Raw genomic sequence first — 14,880 nt, forward strand, 5'->3', positions numbered from 1 at the left:
CGAGGACTGTTTGTACTCATAATTTCACAAAGCAGGCATGAAAGCATGATAAATTAGAAAAAAAATTGATAAACTGGAACTCATGAAAATTTAAAAAAAAATTTACACTGCAAAATGCCCTGTTAAAAAAATGAGAAGACAAGCTACAGACAGGGAGAAAATATTTACAAGCCACATATTCAACAAAAGACTAGTATCTAGAATATATAAAAGACTCTCAAAGTTTAACAATAAATAAAACAAAAATCTAAATGGGCAAAAGTCATGAAGAGGATGTATAGATGAAAAAATAAGCACAAGAAAAGGTATTTACGGTAAATAAAAGGTAATGACATCACCAAATGCTAAAAGAGGTGCAGAGAAACTCATCACTCGTACATTGCTGGCAGGAATGGCACTGCAGTTCTGGAAAACAGTTTGGCAGTTTCTTATAAAGCTAGCCACGTGCATTAGTTTGCTAGGGCTGCTGTAACAAATCACCACAGACTGGGTGGCTTAAACAACAGAAATGTATTTTCTAGTAGTCCTGGAGTCTAGAAATCCAAGATCAAAGCGTTAGCCAGCCTTATTTTGAGTCCTCTCCCCTTGGCTTGCAGATGGCTGCCTTCTCAGTGTGTCTTCACATGGTAGCCTCTTGGTCTGTGAGTTGTCTGTATTTTAACCCCATCTTCTTATAAAGACAACAGCCATAGGGGATTAAGGCCTACTCATATGACCTCATTTTACCGTAGTTACCTCCCTATTTCTGAATTCTGGGGACTGAGGCTTTAAGACATGAATTTTGGGAAGACACAATTCATTCCGAGGCACCCTGCCATGACCATATAACCTAACAATTGCATATAGTAAGCATTCATCCTAGAAAAAGTAAGATTTGTCTTTAAAAAATGATACACATAAATGTTCCAGTGTTTAGCTGTATTCCTACTAGCTAAACACTGGAAACAACCCAGGTGTCCTTTAAAGGGCAAATGGTTAAACCAACTGGTACAACCCATACCATAGAATACTATTCAGCAATAAAAAGAAATGAATTATTGATATACATGACAACTTGGATAAACCTCCAGGGTATTATATTGAGTGAAAAATCCTATATAATAAAAATCATACTATGTGATTTCTTGAAATCATACTATATATTATTCTTGAAAAGATAAAATAGAAGGGAGAACAGATTAGTGATTTCCAGGAATTAGGGTGTGAGGAGAGAGGGGTGGTTATAGCTATGAAAGGGCAATATAAGGGATACTTGTGGTGATAGAAATATTCTATATCTTGACTCTATCAACATCAAACATTTTTTTCTAAGTGTTTCATTTTGCTCTGTTTTTCTTCATGCGTTTTGCTAGGTGTTTATTAATGTTTTTGATCTTTTAAAGAACCAATTTTTGGTTTTTTGCTCTATTTTTTCCCATTGGTATCTGCTCTTCTTTATAACATTCTGTTGAAAGCCTGTCTCTGGAAGCAGACCCTGTGATGGAGTTTGGCACATAGTATGTTTATTAAAGATCAGCTCCCATGGAAGAGAGGAGGCTGGAACCTCATTGCTTAGAGGGGAAAAATTGTGACTGAGCCTGAAAAAGCTCAGAGCTTGAGGGGCATTTAGGGATGTCCTGCACTGGTCTGAAGTGTCCAGGACTATACACTTCCAATGCAATCACTCACTGCATATGACCTGCCCAAGAAGAGGCCCTTGGGTGAGGAAGTTCTCGGCAACTGAGGCAAACCTTGGTGGAGCTGGGCAGCCAGGGGCTATCCACTAGATAGCTGGACAGTGGATCTTCTTTGATGTTGATGGAGCATCTGAGTGCACATCCTTGGATTCCCCACCATGTTCTTTCTAGTACTCCCATGCCTGTATTTTGCGTGGAATGTACTGCTTTCAAGGATGATGACCCCCTAAGTCTCATGCAGTTAATGCATCCGGCTTGAAGGTCACTGTCTCTGGTAGAAGGCAGTTTTCTATATCATATTTTGATTTAGCTCCTCTTGGTCAATTAATAAGCTACTTCCTTCTGGCTTGCTGAGAGCACAGGCACAGTAACAGGGAAGACTAAAGGAGGTTCAGACCAGGTGCCATGGACAGTGTTCTAGGGAATTAATAAAAAATTAATAACGATCAGTAGTTATATAGCTGCCCTAATCAACCTTAGAGACTCCTTTGATTAAGATACTCTTAGCTGGGAGCATATTTTATGTTAGCATAGGGGCTATTCCAAATTAGTTCATATTTACATATGCTTTAACAGAAAAATACAACTTTAATTTTCAAATTAGTCTCAATAGAGTTTAATGTTAGCTTGGTTCTAAAAAACCATTATTAATTCAAGCTCTTCCACCATGCAATTTCCTGCAAACACCCTTCAAGTGTCCACCTTTGCTTTTTGTAGGATGTAAGTTGGAAATGGTACACCATGGGTTCATAATAAATATTGTTTACTGATGGCCTTAATCACCTTGATTGTATGAAGCACTGAAATGATACAGAGTTTGATCCAAAGTATAAGAACATTGAAATGGCTGACTAATGACTACAGCAATTCTTACGTGCACAATTACTATGGGTTAGGGATGAGTCATATGGGTAGAATTATAGAGAAATGCACATGTTTTTCCTGTCCATTTTACACCTGATCTGGAAAGCATAATGATGTCTTTCATTGCTCCATGGTTTTCAAGCCAACACATTTTCAAATCACTCACTCTTGCTCTCAAAGTAAATTATTTTTTTATGTGCCCCAGGCATGAAACAGCTCTGGCCACCAACCCAGGCATCAGGCTAGGCTGAATTAGGGACTGTACATCTGCTTCACCCCTCACTGACATAAGAGCAACACCACCAATCAGGAGTCTCCTTGCCCATTGCCAGGGGGTAAAGTAAAAATAAACAAAAACTCAAATCTAAACAAGCTTAGTTCTATGGTGTGGGAGTGAATTAAGAAGCTATTTCTACAGAGTATGCTGTCCATGCTCATCTCGCAACGTTGGGGAACTTGAAGGGAGCTCAAGAAAATCTGAAAACTTGTGAACATGAATTGGAAGTAAAATTCATTCAATTTGAACCTCAGGTCCCCATGTTTCCATGCTATTGCTCACATTTATTTACTTAGTATTAAAATCAAATGAACATTGTTTTATTACAGCTGTTTAGGTTTTGATAAATGACAAACAGCATTTTTTCCTTCCAAACAGTGAAAGACATCAAATTCAGACGTTAGAGGGGCGGAAAACAACAAAACAAAAAAACCCCATGAGATTGAGAGAGACTAACAGGAAGTGGGTTGATTCGCTTCGGAATTCTATTTATAAACAGACCAAATCAGATGGACCTTAAGCCAGAGGGTGGCCACATCTTGCTCCCATAAACACACAGGCTCTAATCACCTTCAAATGACATCTTCCTGGCCTTTGTTTGGTTTTATGCAGAGTAAAGTCCATCAACTATTTATATTCCTGCCAGTTTAAAATGATGGGCCAGATTTCTGGGGCTTTTATTTTTAACAAAAATGTTGAAGTCAATTTATCTCACCCCGATCCTGCTGTCAAAAAGCTGTAACTACTGCAATGGTTGAGCGTATAAAGAGGTGACTGCCTTGGATTATTAGTGAGCCAGTGTCTTTACTGCCTAAAAGTACAAAAAAAAAAAAAAAAAAAAAAGAAAGAAAGAAAAAGAAAAAGAAAGAAAAGAAAGTATTTTAATTTCTTTATTAAAAGAAGTTTATGTAAACACAGAATTTTCCAAAAAGTGAAGGCACAATAGAGTATCCAAACTTTTCATATTTCAGCTATTTGATTTTTGTTAAGAAAAACAAATACAATTATTATTATTTTTTCATTTATTACTGGAGAGGATGACACCTGTTTTCTAGTCATGTCAGGATTGTCACATCTTCTAGAAATGCCTCTTCTTCATACTAGTGAGTCTTGTGTCCTCTCCTCTGCCCTGAGATCCGAGGTTTGAGCGGTTAAATTCCCTGCCCTTGTGCATGGATCTGAAACTGATAAACCAGAGACTTCTGGATTTCTTGAGAGTGAGCATAGATCAGCTCCTCTCAGGTGGTGGAGGTTGTCAACTGTACAGCGTGGGTGCAGTCGATGTCCATGTCTCCAGCTCTTTGCAGAAAAGCAGGCTCTGGTAAGAGAGATTAAAGCCAACATGTGGTGACAGGCTGAGCCAATTCTTTATGTTTGGGACCAACTGTGTTTTTAATGGTGCACAGACAAACCACATTATGTCCAAATTTGGGGGCTAATATCTTACAGTTATGGAGTGTCAGATCCTACAAGAGTATTTTAAAATCACTTCCACTTACTGTTATTGGAAAATGACTGTGAGTCATTTATAGAGTCATAAGTATAGAAAACCTATAAAGGGTATTATTGTTCCTTTAGCAAACATTTATTTTTATTTTTATTTTTTTAAATATATTCTATTGACCTTCTACAGAGAGGAAGGGAGAGAGATAGAGAGTTAGAAACATCGACGAGAGAGAAACACCGATCAGCTGCCTCCTGCACATCCCCCACGGGGGATGTGCCCGCAACCCAGGCACATGCCCTCGACCGGAATCGAACCCGGGACCCCTCAGTCCGCAGGCCGACGCTCTATCCACTGAGCCAAACCAGTTTCAGCTAGCAAACATTTATTGACCCATGATCAGTATTCAGGCTTTGTGGGAACAACAAACAACGCATAGAATAGTGTCAAGGAACTTACAATCTTAAAGAGGAGATAAGAAAAAAACAACTTTATACCATTTAAATATGTGTATGTGATAACTGTCAATCCTGATGGATAAAATGATACACTATAAAGATCAAAGCATTAGGACCTTTAAGCCTCCAGTCAAGATAGCATTATGAGTTCAGAGTATAAAATTCTCTTTTCCATTCATAAGCTTACACAGTGATAACCGGAGGTGGAGGCAATTGGGAGATGAGAAGCAGAACCCTCACCCAGGTCTATCTTACAGTAGACCTATTGAATCCATACATCTACCTGGGGGTACTCCATTTCCCAAATGCATAATCAGGGTGGACATACTGAGCAACTGAAAAAACTTCACACTTATTATTTGACCTGTGGAAAAGAGTAGAAAAGACCATTTTCTTGGAAGCCCCTGAAAATGTCCCCCTTCCCAGCCAAGACTGTAAATTTAAAAAATTTTCTAAAAAGATGTGTCCTTGGTGAAATAGCAGAAATTATTCTCCCTCTCTCTCTCTCCCTCTCTATCTCTTTCTCTTTCTCTCTCTCTTATATAAATGAGTTATGTATAATCCTTCAAATATGTGGGATTAAGAGAGAAAGCAGTGTTTAAAGGGACATTTATAGAAATGCACGCATATATTAGAAAAAAAGATTTAAAATCAATCATCTAAACTTTTACCATAGGAAACTAGAAAAACAAGAGCAAATTAAATTTAATACAAGCAGTAGAAAAGGAACAATAAAAAGTAGAGAAGAGCTTTGCTGGTGGAGCTAAATAGGTAGAGCATCAATTTGCAAACCAAAGGGTTCGAGGTTCGACTCCTGGTTGAGGGCATGTACCTGGGTTGTAAGTTTGATTCCTAGCACTATTGCAGGGGGGGAGGGAGTGTGTGCAGATGGCAACCAATCGATGTGTGTCTCTCACATTGATGTTTATCTTTCTCTCTCTGCCCCTCTCCTTCCTCCCTTCCACTCTCTCTAAAATTCAGTGGAGAAAATATCCTTGGGGTGAGGATTAACAACAACAACAAAATGCCCTCTTAATTTAAAACAACAAATAAAATATTCCCATAAAATTTTAAAAAATGAAAATGGAAAGGTCAATGTTACCAGACACTACAAATTAAATACAGAATTTAAAACCACAATGAGAGACTATTATATATGTACCAGAATGGCTACATTTTAAAAAGCTAAAAATGCCTAGTGCTGACAAGGAGCTATCAAGACATAAATTATCTCATACATTCGTACTTTGCTGCTGGGAGTGCAAAATGTACAGCTACTTTGAAAACCAGGTTCTTATAAAGGTCAACATATACTACTATATGGCACAATAATATGACTTCTATTTACCAAGATAATTGGAAACATATGTACAAGAATGTTTATAGTAGTTTTATTCATAATTGCCCCAAACTGGAAACAATCCAGATGTTCATCATCTAGTGAATGGATAAATTATAGTCTATCAATACAATGGAAAACTACTCAACAGTAAACAGGAATGCAACAACAGGAAGAAACTTTCAAAGCAATATATATATATATCTCCCACGTTTAAAGGCTGTTAAATCGCATTGTTTACCCATATCTTCAGAAAAAAATCACTTCTACTGTCATGGTAAACAACCTGCTTTCCTATTTATAATGGTCTGGCCCTCTAGCAACTTCAGTGCAAAATTATAGCTAATTTGCCTACAAATGTCAGGTGGTCATAATAATCTGGTCACTCAGTGTACTATATGAAAGAAGTCAGATAAAACACTATTAAAAAGACAATCCAATTGAAATGTAAATGAATGGTGTGGCCACTTTGAAAAATTGTGTATCAGTTGCTCAAGAAGGTAAAACATAGTTTCCATATGAGCCAGAAAGTCCACTTGTAGGTATATAGACCCACAGAAATTTAAAACATATGTTCACACAAAAACTTTTACATGAACATTCATAGTAGCATTATTCGTAATAGTCAAAAAGTAGAAACAACTCAAATGTTCATCAACTGATCAATGAATGAACAAATTGTGGTATATCCATACAGTGGAATGTTATTCAGCCATGTAAAGGAATGGAGTACTGATACATCTTACCACATGGAGAAACCTTGAAAACAGTGTGCTGAGTGAAAGAAGCCGATACAAAAGGCTACACATTGTATGATTCCATGTATAAGAAATGTCCAGAATAGGCAAATGCACAGTGATACAAAGTAGATTAGTGTTTTCTAGGGTCTAGGAGTGGTGGGGAATGAAAAGGGACTGTTAATGGGCATGTTTTTTTGTTGTTGTTTTGTTTTTAAACAGGTGAATTTGTTCTGGAGTCTGTCATTTGTGATAGTTGCACAACTTTCCATATGTACTAAACACCACTGAATTATACACTTAAAAGGGATGAATTTTAGGGTATGTGAATTAGATAGGTATTAACTTTTTAAAAATGCGGTACGCTATATGATTTTATTTATATGATGCTCTATAAAAGACAAAAATGTTTTCATAGTAATAGAAATCAAATCCTAAGGCCTGAGATTTGGGGGAAGGGATTCACTAAAAAGGGGCATGGAGAGACTGGAGTAATGGCAAATTCTATATTTTCATTGTGTTGTTGGTTGTAGCACTGAACTTAACCAAACCAAAATGAAAACAAGAGAGAGAGAGAGAATGAAGAGACTGTCTAAACCATATATGACAGATAAACTTCTGGTGTTTTTTTTGGAACCAGTAGAAAAAAACAGGAGCTTAGGCTTCCCATAGTCCTAAATGCATCTCCTCAGACCAAAATTTGCAGATCTGTGACTTTGGTGTGACTCTTAATCTCTATGAGCTCCAGTGTCTTCATCTGTAAATTGCTAGAGAAAGACATAAAAGAAGTGATTAATGATGATGAAATACCCACTACTTATCAGAGACTAAGCTGAACACTTTTTAATAATATTTAATTCTAAAAAAATATATATAGGTAGGACCAAAAAAAAGGGCAGAACTTTTATAAAATGTTTAAGTTTAGAAAATGCAAGAATAGTTGATATACTAGTATGTACTCTACCCAAGCATTTGAAAGCATCATACAAAAACAACTCAAAGGAGCCTGCTTGGGGTGAAGGATAGTTAGTTACAAGTGTGGCTCCCAGAGAAACATTTTTCTGATGGAAAGATGACCTTTGCAAGGTTTCAGGAGGACTGTGAATAGTTAAGGAGGCTGACACCTGCTTATTTTCTGTTTTGACTGTGAAAGGCAAACAAAACTCATGCCAGGTAGAACTGATAAGCAACTTAACACCCAATACCTAGTCAATTAATGAGAGCTGAGCTCAATTAGCAGCAACTCAAGGGAGTGACTCCTTGGGTTTGGGAGCTGACAGAGCAGCCTGGATCAGCTTCGTGAGCTCACAGCCTGGATCAGCTCTCCGCACAACATGAGAACAAGGTAGATTTCTCCTTGGGCAGGAATAGGAAACTAGGATTTGACTAAGCAGCAACTGGTTAAAATTTGGTCTGAAAAAACCCTTGCTCTCCCCCTTTTATTGAAACCCCAATGAGTTTTACAGGCTCCTCTGAGTGTCCTCTTCATTGCTGAAATTGAAGCCACTGCTCTGGCCTCTTGAATTCTTTCTGTCTGCCACATGGTTTTTCAGTTTATAAATACACTGTCTTGACTGGGGTCTCTGATTCTTTTTATCCCAAGCTAATCTTGTCTAGTAGGTGAAATGTGTATTCCCAAGGGCAGGGGGATATCATCACGTACTTGCTCTTTATCCCTCTTGGCACCTGGCACATTGGCATCTAAACTAACTTCTGATGAATTGACCAGATTTATTTGAACTCTTGAAATATATAAACTAGTCTGACCCCTCAGATATCTGTCCCTAGAACTCTTATCAGGGCTGAAGTTATGACCCTTTTCCCATTTTTGTTGAGACAAAACCTCTGACTAAAGAGATAGGTGGACTTTGGCCAGGCATAATTTCTCTGAGCCTCAGTTCCCCACTATAAAATGAGCTAAAACAGAGTTTCTTCCTCTATTGCTGTGAAAAGTGATGATAATGTAGCACAGCACTGCACAGTGGGTGCTCAACAAATGGTAGCGATGATTGGCATTTTCTCTTCAGATATGATCATTTGCAACCGTAACAAAAAGGACACGGGAAGTAAGTGGAAGAGGGAAGGGTCCTCTTTTGTGAAAATGTTGCCATGAAAACTTTGCAGATGATTGTGGGGAATAGATTGAATGGAGCATTCTGCAGAAATCTTAGCAAAACATTATTAAGCTAGAGGAGCCATTGATGGAGTCAGGCCATGCAGCGAGATATGAAAGGAGAAAGAGTCTCCTGTGTGTGCGCCTAAACAGCTCATTTTGTTGGGCATTTCTTTGTAAGCAATTGAAGTGTTTCTTCAAAATATATTACAGCAAGGAAGAAGCTACTAATTAAAGATTCCTGCTTACAAAATTAGTTTTAAAGTACAATCAGTTTTCAGAGTTCTTTGCTTCGCGCATTACTTAATTTGCTAGTTTCAGGTTGGTATGGCCCCTGGAAGCAAAAGCAGGTGCTTTTCCTTCGTTCTGTGCCACCAAAGTGCTGGCATCATAAAGCACAGGAGGAAGCAGAACAATGCGTACCATTGTTTTCAAACTCCTCAAAGAGGATTTCAGAGGACCATAAGCTGTGAATGAATTTCTAGAGGCAGGTGCAACACATGCAATTACTTTTCCATTCCCATCCCTTTTTATTGGTTGAGAGCACTTACAGATTATTCACTGATTTTTCCTGGCAGAGGCTTTTTGTGAGAAAGAAATATATGTACTGGTACTATCAGAAAACAGCAATTAAGCATTATTTGAGATTTCTCTAATCGGAAGGAAAAGAAATACAGTGAAAAATAACAATCTCTCCAATTTAAAGAATTTCAAGTAGTTCTCATTAAAAGTTTTAAATGGTCACTGTATTCATTTTACAAAGATGCCGCATTACCAGGACTCATGACTCAGACTCAATACAGTCTTTCTCCAAGGAAATCTTGTTTCACTCCTGCAAGCCCATCTTATTGATCTGAACCTTAGTTGGCATTGCTTTGCTTTCATCCACTCCCTATCCCTTAGCCTCCCACAGTCTTCCGAGAGTCCAGCTCCCTGGTACAGCACGTTTAGACCTTCACGGACAAGCGTAGACGGGGTGTGAAGGGCAATACTGAGAGAACCTTAGGACTTGAGAAACAGAATCTCCTTATTTCGTCTGGTTGCAGTAGAGGGCACTTGTACAGGATGGAGATGGCTGCTTCTCATGGGGTCTCCTAAACATCCACCCTGCCCCCTCCCTTCTGCCACAATAACTACTTTTGCTTTAACATCTTGAAGAATTAAAGGATACCACTGTTTAATTATAACAGGCTGTAGAAATGCTTTTCTCGTGGTCACAGAATTATGGCTAAGGCCAAAAGTGGATACCAAAATCACCAACAACCCAATTTATGAAGTCTAGAGAGCTGCCAGTATTTTAAAGGCATTCTCCCAGCCCAAAAGGCTTATCAAGAGACCCCGAATCAGCTCTGTCAATCCAACCACATTCCTTCTCCCCACCTGATCATGACAGGAAGGGGAATGGGGTGGAGAGAGCCTGGCCACCCTTAGGAAGTGTAGTGTTCTTCCAGAGAAGTGCTCTCTTTTACATCGTGCCAGTGACCTGGGGGCCTTGACTTCCCTGAAGCCCATGCAGGAAGGTCTCCAGAGAATCACCAGTTAAATTGGGGGTGCTGCCATTTCGTTAACCTATTAGGTAACTGCATAAGTAGGGGAAGTAGAGAAAAGGAATTGGAGAGTGACTGTGGGCCAAGAGGAGAGATAGAGACCAAGCAGCCTATATTCCTACCTCATAGCATGGCAAAAATGTGTAAACTGTTTTCAGATTCAGTGAACTGACAAAGGATAGGTTAGATGGGGAAACGAGGCTCAACAAAGCACATTTGGTGGACAGTTGTTTGAAAAAAAAAAGATGTCACATGTGGATATCCCGAGGAGTTGAGACTGTTCAAAAAACTGTTTACTTATTTTTATCAGCACACAGTCATGTAATGGGCACAGGGTAGATCCCAGAAGGAAGGAGGTTCCATTAGGAAGAATCGCATCAGCAAGGACAAGGTAGGGAATGGGGAAGTCAGGGAAGCAAGAGGACACAGGATCATTTCACAGTTTTCTCCTTAAGCGAATCTTGCCCTCGTTGCTGAGAAACCAAGTCAGCTCTTAGGGATTGTAAAAGAAAATCCCCACCATTCATCCTTCATCCCACAGTGACCTAATGAATACCACCTGCATACAAGATGCTAACTGTGATGGAGGCAAACACAACGGAGCTATGCAACTGCCCTGAGAGAGTCTGCTGGGAGAGATCTGCACATAAATTACAATGGCACGCTCTTGTATTTGCATAATGCTTTATAATTTACAAGGTGTTTTCACATGTTTGATTTCAGCACATTGCTCTCGGGTAGGCCTTTCTTTTTTAGATGAGGAAATTCAAATTCAGCAAGGTTAAGTAAAAAAGACTCACAGCTAGCAAGCAGAGACGTGAACCACGTCTTCTGAATTCCAAGTGTTATTTCCACGGCATTTCATTGCTTCCTAGCATTCATAAAATGCAATGTGTGGTACGGAGTGAATATACAGTATTGTGCCAAAGAATGGGGGTTGTCAAAGTTTTTCTTAAAGGTCCAGATAGTAAGTATTTTAAGCTTTGCAGACTATAGGGTCTCTGTTGCAACTACTTTATTCTGTCACCATAGTGTGAAGGAATCTGTCGATGACACATCAATGAATGGGTGTGGCTGTGTGCCAACAATACTTTATATACGAAAAACAGGGAGCAGTTCAAATTTGTCCCATACTTTGTCTAGCTTTGTTGGAAGATCATAGAAGGACAGTGGTGTACTGGTAAATATTTACCAAAAATCTCTGGAGGGGATACAAGCCTGATATGTAATGTTTGCCAGTGTCTGTGCTGTAAATTTTCTCAACATGGCTGATTTCAAGCTACCAGCATGAAATCACTGAATGATGAGTTGGGAAGAGGTATGGATAAGCCATCCCCAACACATCACTGCCTAAGAGTGTCACTGAAGACTTTCAGGCTATGGGTAGGATATCAACCGGTGAAAATAGAATATGGGTGAAGGAGAAAGGACAAGAGACACATCAAAAGATTGGACAAGTGCCAAGCATGTTCTGGAAATGATGGCCAGCTCTGTTGGTCTTAAGCACAGAATGTGCATGGTGGATAAATTGTTACACAGGTCTAGAATGCAGACAGCCTTAACTGCCAGCTAAGGAAGCTGAATTTGTTGAGTAGGTCCCTGTGGCCTGTAAAGCTTTTTAACCTGAGGACAGGTATGGTCAGAGCTGTATTTGTTAAGATGTCTCTAGCAGCCATCTGAAATTGGTACCAGGGAAATTGGAGGCAGACTGATGAAAGAAAGAACCTTTATTGAGATGCTATACGGGACAGTTAGAGATGATAAATTAAAACAATCAATCCAGTTTGGTCAGCAATCTCGGAGAAAGAAGGATAATTTCCCACCAAAGTAGTGCTGGTCTGGTATGTTCTTTTTCCAGTTTTCTCTCCTTTCCTCCAACCCTTTCTTCTTATTATTCATCATAGATTGGCTGTAGTCTAGGGGTTTCACCTTGGGAGTGCATCAGAATCACCTGGAAGCCTTGTTAAAGGGGGCCTGTGACTCAAACCCACATCTTCTGAATCCCAAGTCCTGTTATTTCCGTGACATGTCACTGCATCTAGTGCTCATAAGAAGCAGTGTGTGATAAGTAGTGAATTTTAAATAGAATGCTAAGATGCAGAGCAGGGGCCTCACCTCGAGAGTTGCTGCTTCAGTAGGTCTGAGATGAAGCCTGAAAATGTGCAGTTCTAACAAATTCCTACATGATATTAAAACTGCTGTCCCTGTAACCACACTTTGAGAACCACTGTTATAACAAATACTATGACTCTTCAATATCGGTACTTTAGTCATCTCAAAACCAAGTATGGAGCACCGAACCCATTATCCACTCCCTGCCAATCTCCCCCCCCCCCCCCCCCCACTATAATAAGTGGAAGCACATTTCACCTACTTTTTCTAGCAAAAAGCCTCAAATTCTTTCTTTTCTCTTCTCTTTCACTCTCCCTCCTTAGCTAGTTAAGTCATCAAGCCCTGCTACTTCTATTTACTAAGTCTCTCTTCAATCCATCTACCATTCTTCAGCTGTTGCCTCCTTCACTTAGGCACCATCACCTTCTGTATGGGGTCCTAGATTCCATTCCCACTTGTCTTTCTCATTCTCTGCACCATGTGCCAGGTGATTTTATAAAACAAATCTGATCATGTCTCTCCTCACTGAGAAGCACTTGTTTTCACTTGCCCTTGGAATAAAGCTCCAAATCGAATGTGGTCTGCAAGGCTGTGTCATGGACTGTGTGTTTCTTACACTCACTTCAGAGCACACCTTTCGCTGTCCACACTCCCATCACACCGATATCCTGTCAGCTTTTTGAGACCATCACTCTTTCTCTGGAGGCAAGACCTTTGGCATGCAGCCTAGAACACTCTTCTTCACACTTTTCTGTAGAAGTAGCCATCTCTCAAATATCAACTTAGGTGTCTCTTCCTCAAGGAAGTGTTAACTTACCCTCTAGATTAGGTTACATGGGTTCACTATACTTGTTTATGGCAACTATGCTTCTCATCATAATACCCTCTTCAAAATGAAATGGCTGCTCTGAGTTATGAATTCTCTGCTAGAATCCAAGATCTCTGAAGAGAGAGGCTGTCTTCCTGTATACCACCCTTCCCCTAGTACTTAGCTCTATGCTCATTGCATTATAGGAACTCAATATTTGTTGAATTATAGTCCTTCCTTCATTACTTTCTCCCTCTATGTTTTTTTCCCATCTCTTGAAGTCTACAGAAAACATTAGTAATTCCTTATCCAATATTTATTTCCCAATCCTCTGCTAATAAAGCCCTGATTTTGTTCAAGTTTATGCCTATAATGTGGCCAGAGACAGTGAGGAGATTCGGTGTGGAGAAAGTTATTTTATTTCTAGTACTGATGTAGAATTGAAAACAAAACAAAAAGATACTAAAGTTAAAAGCAACAAAACTATTGACTCTTCAGTATGAAAAACTCATCCATTCATCTATTCACCCATCCAACAAATATTACTCTATGTGAAACCGTGTACGAGGCTAATTAGATACTAATGGTGAGCAAAGCAGATATGATTCCTTCCCTTATGAAAGGGTTGGAGTTGCCAGGTAGTGTGTATGTGTTGAGAGTGGGCAGTGGTGTTTCAGACAGGGGCAGTATCATGTGTAAAAACCTGAAATTGAGAATCTGAATGACTTGTTGGGGGAACTGAAAACAGTTGAGTTGGTTAGAGCAGAGAATGAGGCAGAAGTGAGTTATGTCGCCTAAAATGTACATAGAGGCAGATTGTGAAGGGCTTTATTAGCCACATTAAGGAATTTATTCTTAAAACAAATGGGCAATTTTGGAAGGATTTGAACCAAAGCAGGGCATTTTATCAGGATCCAACTGGTAGTAGTGCAGAGATTAACCTGAAATGGTGAGAGAGAAAGCAGGGAAAATAAATTAATCCAGTTGTTCCAAATTTTCTCCCCATGGTGAAACACATGGGTGGGGGGTAGATGGTGTTTTTCTACATATTGTGTAAATTGGAGGAGATTTGCAGCCCCTGATTAGGCTTCCAGCTGTTGGAGGGGACAGGCCTGGGGACCACTTCTTCCAGAACAGTAGGCTGCTCCAAGGGGTGAAGAGAATCAATAGCTAGACATTTCAGCATACCTGTAAACCATTTTCTACACATCTGTTAGAAAGCTGTTATTTAATCCTATCTCTGGTGCCTACATTCTCTCTTTTAAGAATATCAATGGGAAATGCAAATAACCTCAAAGATAAGTAGGGCTTTTGGCTAAATTTCTATGGAGCCTCCCCATTTCCAACTCCCTCCTAACGCGCCCCCCCCCCCCCCCCTTGCCTAGTTCTCTCCTTGTGGTTTCTAGATAACTCAAGGCTTCTAGGTAATTGGGGCTTCTAGATAGATACCTTTCTCTACCTCCTTTCAACTCTACACAGCCACCCTTCCATGCACAGTCTTGTAG

General features: G+C 39.5%; 1 pseudogene; it reads right to left on the reverse strand.

Moving 5' to 3' along the window:
• Positions 1 to 2,732: 2,732 nt before the first annotated feature.
• Positions 2,733 to 2,878, reverse strand: LOC139009672 (small nucleolar RNA SNORA48; annotated as a pseudogene).
• Between the last annotated feature and the right edge of the window lie 12,002 nt (positions 2,879 to 14,880).

This window comes from Myotis yumanensis, unplaced genomic scaffold (assembly GCF_028538775.1).
Source record: "Myotis yumanensis isolate MYYU_CA2020_CCGP unplaced genomic scaffold, mMyoYum1.0.hap1 SCAF_4, whole genome shotgun sequence".
NCBI classification, from domain to species: Eukaryota; Metazoa; Chordata; class Mammalia; order Chiroptera; family Vespertilionidae; genus Myotis; species Myotis yumanensis.